Below are 9139 nucleotides of genomic sequence, written 5' to 3' on the forward strand. Positions count from 1 at the left end.
CCCGGCTGTATGTAATAAGACTAAAGATTTAGTGGGGTAACAATGTAAGAAATAATACATAGGATAAAAAATATAGGCGCCATTTTATGAATCTAACTTTTGCTTAGTAACATTGGACATTTAACCCCATCTAGAGGTGCAAGACAGGAAAATATATATGTACTACAGTTTCTATGTCGCTCCCGCCCTATAGGGCGCACTGGTGAGTCTATTTGGCCTCATTCTCTGTCTGAGCTCTATTGCAGTTTGCCACGTAATCTCCCGAGTTCAGACCACATGCCGCGTTCACTTGCTAGTCAGAACAAGGAAACTTCAGACTTGCTAACTGGTTGTAGTTGCTGTATACACGTGTCGCGTTTCAGCACTTATAGCAAGTCGGAAATGTCCGAGTTTCCTAGTCTCGACTAGTAAGTGAACGCGGCAATAGACATAGGTACAAGGGGCAGTCTGCGGAGTGAGTAGTAGAGCAACAGAAGCCTGGTGAAACACGGGCAAAACAGAAGCGCATAACGTTACAAATTCAAGGTGGATGTTATTTTCCTTTCTTTTGTGAAAACAAAACATTGAAACGTGGATATTGTTAATTGAAGGAGGTAAGTAAAAGTAATTTGAAGTAACGCTACTTGGCTAGCAACCTCGTTATATTTTCGACTGGGAGAGGTGGCGCAAGTATGACCCAACGTCAATAACGTTATTGCTACAGGGTTCCAGCTAGCTAACATTAGGGAATGAGCCACCGTTAGGCTACTCGAAACCATGTTTTCGGCGTTCTTAACGTAGTTATTTGCTATATTAGGCTAATGATTGGTGAAATATACGCTGATAATAAATGATTACATTGTCGCCTATATTAGTCGGTCACATGTAGAGGAGTTGTTGAACTACGAGGAAGGTGGAAAACTATCAACCAGATAATTACGTGAAATTACACTTTAAAAAAATGGTTTAATTCCTGTCGACTACTTGTGGATCTTTCTCGTCGAGAACCAAAGACTAGGCGAACTAGCTAAATACTTACGGTCTACATGAACATAAGTGGTAACTAAGTGGCTTCATATTAGCAACATGCTGTGCACATATTATCTACCGTGTGGACAACCGCTGTAAATGAAGCTTTATATCTTGCTGAACACCAGGTGGTTTGGTATCTTACCTGTAACACACACTACATGACCAAAAGTATGTGGACACGCATACATACTGCTCGTCGAACATCTCACTCCAGAATCATGGGCATTCATATGGAGTTGCCCCCCTCTTGCTACTTTAACAGCCTCCTCTCTTCCGGGAAATGCATTTCATTAGATGTTGGGACATTGCTCCGGTGACTTGCTTCCATTCAGCCACAAGAGCATTAGTGAGGTCCGGCACTGATGTTGGATGATTAGGCCTGGCTCGCAGTCTGCGTTCCAATTCATCCCAAAGGTGTTCAATGGAGTTGAGGTCAGGGCTCTGTGCATGCCAGTCAAGTTCTTCCACACTGATCTCGACAAACCATTTCTGTGTGGACCTCGTTTTTAACACTTGGGCATTGTCATGCTGAAACAGGAAAGAGCTTGGTTCAAACATATTTTGCCACTTCAGTCAATCAGTCCATTTTTGAATTTGTGATAAAACTGTTGTAATTTGGCAAGGAATGCAGCTTGTTTATCCTATCAGTTGGTTACATTTTTATAGGTGTTTCTGTAGGTCTAACAAAGTTTGTCTGAACTCAGCATGCACGTGTGGAAGGAGCTGTCGTAACGCAAGGGCATTTAGGGCGAAGAACTGTTTGATACTTTGCTTGGTTAATTTTTTGATTATGCCTTGCGACTGGAACGCTAGACTCGAAGCAAATGTTGTCTTCAAGAGAACTTAGACCAAATAGTTACAGTATTTGAAAAATATATCAGAAAATACCATGGTTGTGTTCAATAGGGGCACACTGAAAATGAAGGTTATTTTTGTCCAACCAAACCTCCCTGTTTCATTATTTAGTTAGCCTACCACTGTTTTATTCACTTTGAAAATGTTTTCTTTTTGAACATGACCTAGGTTATCTAAGTCACTGCTGTGATGTGAAGGACTGTGTGGAGAGGCTCTTCTACTGTAGTCAATCTGAAAGCAGTAGTCCACTACTGTACATCTGAATGTGTGGAACTACTGCTGACTGGTCCAGACTCTCCCCGTCTGCAGCAACCTCCAAGAATGTTTCAGGCACTATGACACTGCTGAATATTGAGAATGGGCCTTGGCCTTCACCAGTCTTCCAGAATCCACAGTATATTATCTAAAGGAGAATATGACATGAATGCCTTGCATATACAATGAGGGAGTTTACACTGCATCACTTTATGAAGCCGGGAATGGATTTTTTGTACGTTAAGTACCAACAAGGTGCAGCATTTCTGCTGCCCGTTGTTGGGCTGCCATAGCGACGGGTGTCATTTCTCTTCTGAAATCTTGCGGTGAAAGCGTTGCCATTACACCTCGATCACATTATTGCATTTTGGTACACCAGAATTACATGAATTTCCAATTAAATGCTATGTTTGCCTTGCAGCATTGCATTGCCCCGGCAGTTGCAGTGCCTGGTGTGGTGCATATGTTGGATTTATCGAACGAATGCATCAAACTGTATGCGTAGATGACTTGACAGAAATGGTAGCAGAAGGTAAATGTTTACCTTTTTGTTGCACATATCCAGATGATGCTGCGTACACATCCAGATGATGCTGCACACACATCCAGATGATGCTGCACACACATCCAGATGATGCTGCACACACATCCAGATGATGCTGCACACACATCCAGATGATGCTGCGTACACATCCAGATGATGCTGCGTACACATCCAGATGATGCTGCGCACACATCCAGATGATGCTGCGCACACATCTAGATGATGCTGCGTACTATTTTGTGCAATGACTCTGTCGGCGTGAACAAAGTTAGACGTGCGGGCCACAGGAGGATGAACTTAACGGTCAGTTAGTAGCATTTTTAGGAGGGGTCATTTTTTTTACCACTTTTGTGGATTTGGCTAAAAGTGTAATATAGATATGTAGTTCTCTTGTCTCACTTAAGTCAGTCAGACTTAACCCAAGATGGCAATAAATTAATCAAAATGCATAGATGTAGCCTGATTAGTTAAGTATAGTAACCACCCCACTATTCTTAGTTCATAGTGTGATTGACACTGTCTGATAGAAAACATGTTCATTAATGCATGTTCTCCTCCTACTCATAGGTGCGTGGTGTTGGCAAGCAAGTGGACCTCCACCCAACTGCACCTCCAGAACTGTAGAGGCAGTCACTGCACCTGCAGGATTTGTCTGATAGATTTGGCTGAGCCTAGCTGAGTGCTGCAGTGTGTCCACCCAGGGAGGGAACCACCATGAGGCAGCTGAAGGGGAAGCCCAAGAAGGAGACGTCCAGGGACAAGAAGGAACGTAAGGCGGCCATGCAGGAGGCCCGGTCGCAGGTGGCCACAGTGGTTCTACCCACGTTGGCTGTGGTGGTGCTGCTCATCGTAGTCTTTGTCTACGTGGCCTCCATGCCCAGAGCCATAGAGTAGTGACCAGTTCCATACCCCTCACCTTGGCCCTAACCCCTCAATTTTAGTATGTCTGTAGGTTTTTAATAGGTATAAGCAGTGTCAGGGTTCTCCAACGCTGTTCCTGGAGAGCTACCGTCCTGTAGGTCTTCACTCCGACCCTGTTCCTGGAAAACCTAAACCTATAGGATGGTAGCTCTCCAGGAACAGCGTTGGAGAGCCCTGAGCAGTGTAGTTGTAATTCCACCATAGGAGCAATATCTAATAGTTCTGGGCCAAGGGGAAGGGTAGGGACCGGCTCTAAGATTACTGGGCCCCAATGGGGATGCATGCCCCTGCCCTGCCACCATGGACTGGGTCCCAATTTACCCAGAGACTTGCTGCACCCAAAGGATGACCCCAAACCACCCCTCCCCCTGACTGCCAGCATAACATGCATATAGACATTTTCTGGTCACTCATCCCATCCTCACCCCATTCCACCTTTTCGCTCTCATCCCTCTTTCTCTCATATCGATATCGGTCCTCAGGGACCTGCCATTTGTCTTAATTGATGCGTCCTCCCAAGTGCAGTTTTGCCTTGAGGGAATTGAGCTGCAAAACAATCAGATTTAATGAGGTATTATGGTAGTGGCTTCATAGGTGCCTTTTGATGGCTGAAGATGTGTGGCAACTAAGGCAGCCATGTTGGCTCAAGGGTGGAACTTATGTCCATTACATCAGTGTTTGCCAACCCTGGTCTTCAAGTACCTCCAACAGTACACCTTTTTATTGAAACCCTGGACAAACACACCTGACTCAACTGATCATCAAGCCTCAATGAGGTGAATGAGGTGGGTTGCTGTTGGGGTACTGGAGGACCAGGGTTGGGAAACACTGCATTACATGTCTATCAATTGCTCTGTAACAACGGTAGGATTAATTTTTGTTCTGGTGCTGTCTTAGTTTCAATTTCCTGTTTACAAAAGGACTTTTAGGGCATAGCTTGCCAAGTTTGACCTGGGGATGTTTTAATCAGGTGACAGGTTGAGGAAGTGTGACTAAATTAATCTACTGGCATTGTTGAGCAATGTGTTTAAGATTAAAGTCACATGAGAAAGACCAGCAGTCCAAGCTATGTCTGTAGAATGTATACATCCACAAATGTGTTTATTTTTTATTTTTTATTTTTTTTAAGAAAAAGAAACGTATTTTAACATGCCAGCAATTGGTCCTGTCTGTTCGAATAGTTGAATGCAACTCAGGATTTTGTCCTGATTGAATGTGGTGTTTGTACTGGACAGATTGTGAATATGTCACAGGAGAACATGACACTGTATTCCATGTACAATCCCAGCGCTACACACTTTGTACTTTTTTAAAGCTACTGACAACTTTGACTTTTGAGTTGCTCAGTATGACATCTGTGCAGATGAGGAAAATATGTGCCTTATGTTTGACAATGAGCCTTTTCAGTTAATAAAGAACTGAAAGACTTGTTTGTTGTTCTAGTCCCCTCAAACTCTATTCTAGACCTCGATGCCAGTTCCACTGCTTTTTTTGCCCTCCCCCCTCTACTCTGCTACTGCTTTAGGCCTGGGACACCAGGTGGGTGCAACTCATTTGGGTAAAACAGAAAACCAGCTGGCTCTGGACCTTGTAGGGTAAGAGTTGAATACCCTTGCTCTAGTCTATTTGCTGGCACTGTGTACCTTTACCCATGTGCAGTAATGCAGATAGAGCAGTAGTCACCTGGCATCCTCTAGGAACACTGAAGAGAACAGAGTCCCTACTGGCCCCTAAGTGTACTGTATGTCCCTGTTGCCCAAGGTCTTTACATTGAGAGACTGGTGCTATGGATGTGTCCTTCAGTGAGGTACAAAAGATTGTACATTTGTGTCTGAAAGACAAGTCTGAAGCTATCCTTAATATGTTGGGATTGAACTTGATAGTATCTGTGACTTAACATGGAATAGACCTAGCCTATTTTATACATAAGAGGAGTTATATCTGAGTTTGTTATCCAGCAGTAATTGACTGCATAGGGCTCATGTAAAACAGCCTCAGGAAAATCATTTGAAAATACTACCCATTCCGTATCATTAGACATGCTAAATTGGCCTCCTGTCACAATCTATCAATTGGATTTGACTCTGCCCTGTAATCTGAGGGTAGGCAAGGATGATAAGGGAAAGAACATGATCTAAGAATGTGCTCCTTAAAAAGCTTAGAAGCTGCATAAGACGGCTCATTAAAGCTGAGACTGGTGAATCCTCTGTGTAGATTGGTGTTTTTTAATGAGCAGCTATCTCCATAAATGTAAGAGCATCGAAAAGGTTATTAAACCTGAGACCCCAACAAATATTGCTTTTCATTTATCTGCTTTTCATTTATCTGAATGTACAGCCCTTTATATTTAGCCTCAGAGGTTTACCATTTTATTGTTAGGAAAACCAGGGATACAAGTAGGACAAAACAATTAGACATAAACAGTTACATTCGTTAGTTTATTTTGTTACTAATGTCAGAGAAAGCAAAAACCTGTTTTGAAAATGATTTTCTATGAATGTTGTACGTACAGAAATTGCTCAGTGGTAAATTAATATCCAACTAGTCAGTGACAGAGTTTATTACAGCAACTATGATCCTATTACACTATTATAGACGTCCTTGAACTTCCTATGATCTACTATGTAGTTGAACCCCTTCTAATGACACTTGAGCATCAAAGACATGTTCGTGAGAGTCAGCTTTTCATAGATAGCTTTTAGATAACTCTACGGATGTTTTTGTAAAAATAGGCTCGGGGGGGGGGGCATCGGGATTCGCCCCATCGGGATCCGCATTTGTCTCACAAACAGCGCTCTAGCCAGGCCCCCTTAAACACACTGACAAAGCTGGTGCAGAAGAAATGGTTGAATCCAATGGTACAACCCAGAAGTATGTAGCTCAAACACACAATGTTTAAAAGGGGTTAGAAGTACAAATCACGCCGGTGTTGCAGTGGGAAATATAGAAGGTTAAGCTGAGACACTCCAGCACCTCGCACCATACCCCTTCCTTTTATCTATCCACGATGTGGCAAAAATACACAGCAGACCATTACCTTGGAGAAGAGCTGTAGTCTAACAAGATGTCTGTTTGAATTAATCCAGCCTCTTCCCCCTTCTGAAGTCTCGTTTCTCTTCCTGGTGTCTCATTAAAAGTTGGAGACAGATGCTGCGATGCAAGTCAAGCACGGCTGACTTCGTATATCGACTTCTATCTCTGTGTGCCCTATCTCTCTATCCCAATACCTGCTGGGGTTAGAAGTGTAGTGGTTTGGGATTAAAAACTTGACCTCAGAGACACAAACATTGAGAATGAACATTGAAATGTTCAAACCATTACATGGAAATGCGCATTCTTTTCCTTATCTTCTAGGTCAACTGATCCCCTTGAACAGGATATGGTCTAAACACCATCTCTGTCATGGACTCAAGAACAGCAGTTTATTAGTAAACATTCAACATCACCTTCCTTTACTCCTCATTCTAGACCTAGCACAGGGACACTGATGAATAGTCATTGACTGAAAATGCTGGATAGAGGGGTGGAGTGAAATGTGGATCAGTGTGTCAGAGGAGACTAGATAGTTGTTCAGATACACCCCAACTCTGTCAGGGCAGGAAGAGGGAACAGGTATGACCATGCTCTCATTATTGTGCCAGTTTGATGAGTCTCAGGCGCCAGAATTTGTTATTGTAAGCAAGCAAACCGTTACGGGCTTTACCAACCCTGCTCATGTTTTTATATGCCACACTTACATGAAACTCTTTCCCACTACGTTCAGCTTCCCAGGAACAGCGCCCAGTCAGACCATCTCTACGCAGCACCTGTGGACACTCATCAAATCTCTTTGTGATATAGATTCTGATGTTGCACAGAATTTCTATCTTCAAAGATGGAAGGCAGGCTGGAGGATCTGAAATCATGTGGCTTTTGACTAGATGAGCTACATCTTTTGTCAGATTTGAATTTTGGAGCAGGTTAGGAGAATTAGGTACATTTAGGAAAAGGGTTAGCTGAAATGCAACAACAAAAGCTGTATACCCTTTAGCCATGACCGAATAGGTGGGGGCATTCTTCTACTTCTATGGTATTATGGGGCTACATAAACATACTATAATGACCTGGCTAGAGCATAAATGATCAAATGTCCAGACAGGATTGTGTATATGAATTCCCGGTTTATTAACCAAACTCAACACAGGCTACTGTTTGGCTGTAACCCACGCCAAATAAACCAAGGAAACCAGTATCAAACAACGGTGATCCATCTCTTGTTAAGACCAGACGTAAAAAGGGAGAACAAAGGGTAAATGTGGTCTTAAATGCGCGGTGCTTAATTCTATCAAATATCTCTCACGTTGCAAATAGACACTCACCAGACAGTGAGAACGAGGGGCTTACAGTCATGAAAAACAAAAAGGAAACCAAATAATAAAGTTGTGATGGAAACTAAGAAATCCCTAAATTTGTTTAGTTGGAGTGAGGGTTTTGAGGAAGTCACGAGGAGTGTCATAGATGCGTTGGGTGAGGTGGGGTCGGTGAGAGTCACAAGCTGGTCTTATTCAGATTTGTTGTGTCCGCGGAACAGAAGAAGTGTGCATTATGCCTCCAAAAACATTTTTGAATGGAATGATTTGTGCACGGATTTCCTGAAGCATGGCACCTATCAAGGGGGGTTATCTATGGGGTTTCACATGAAATGGATGCAGATGATTTACCTGAGGAAGTAGGTGAAGTGATTTGTGCACATTGCCTGACCCACTTCGTCCATATTATCGTTTGTTTTTGGCTAAATCTCTCCCTTTTCATGTAAAGCTAGGATTTTTGCACAAGCCCCTCCAGTGTTAATACATGCAAAAGATTTGGGCATGTATCAAGTGTATGCAGACGGGAAGAATATCATATGCCAGCTGACGTTATATGCTGTAACTGGTGGGGAACATGCGCCGAGTCCCTGGATTGCCATGTTAGGGTGAAGGAGACAGAGGTTGCGATAATAAGGACTGTGCAGTTTGTATCCTATCTGTGAGTGTTGAGAAGAGTGGAGACTGCACCAGTGAAGAGGAGACTGCACAAGTGAAGGTTTTTCAACAATCAATGGATCCTGATATATAACATGTGAAAAAGTGGACTTTGTATAATTTATTACTATGGTCATGAACTGCACTGCACAAACGAAGAAATCAGAGAAAATGTGCAAGAAATCCTGTCAAAGGATGTTTCTGTCATCACAGGCCCCTGCTTCTGCACAGGGATGGGACTTGTTTTGGAATATGACTGTAGTGGGGTGCTTTTTTGTGTGTCTATTTGAGTTATTTTTCCCCCTTTCCTAAAATGGTTATTTTTTTCTATAGTTTACCACTGTGCAGCAGGTGGCGGCATGCACCTCTAATGCTTGTTTGCAATCCGCTATTATAAAGAAGAAAACAATGATTCTCATTGACCTCCATACAAAAATGTATTTTCGTGAGCTACGTGCATTTTTTGACTGAGGTCGGAGCCGAGGCTATGGGCATTGTCCATGAGGACAGCATTATGAGTATGGTCGACACATGGAAGAAGATAGCGACC

The 9139-nt window shown here is 42.9% G+C and overlaps 1 long non-coding RNA gene across 1 annotated transcript; it reads left to right on the forward strand.

The window, feature by feature from the left end:
• Positions 1–220: 220 nt before the first annotated feature.
• Positions 221–5016, forward strand: LOC109875739 (uncharacterized). The gene is made up of 2 exons (XR_002252852.2): positions 221–593; positions 3233–5016. It is a non-coding gene; the product is annotated as an uncharacterized LOC109875739 (long non-coding RNA).
• The last annotated feature ends 4123 nt before the right edge of the window (positions 5017–9139 follow it).

The sequence above is a fragment of the Oncorhynchus kisutch genome, linkage group LG18 (assembly GCF_002021735.2).
Source record: "Oncorhynchus kisutch isolate 150728-3 linkage group LG18, Okis_V2, whole genome shotgun sequence".
In the NCBI taxonomy this organism is placed as follows: Eukaryota; Metazoa; Chordata; class Actinopteri; order Salmoniformes; family Salmonidae; genus Oncorhynchus; species Oncorhynchus kisutch.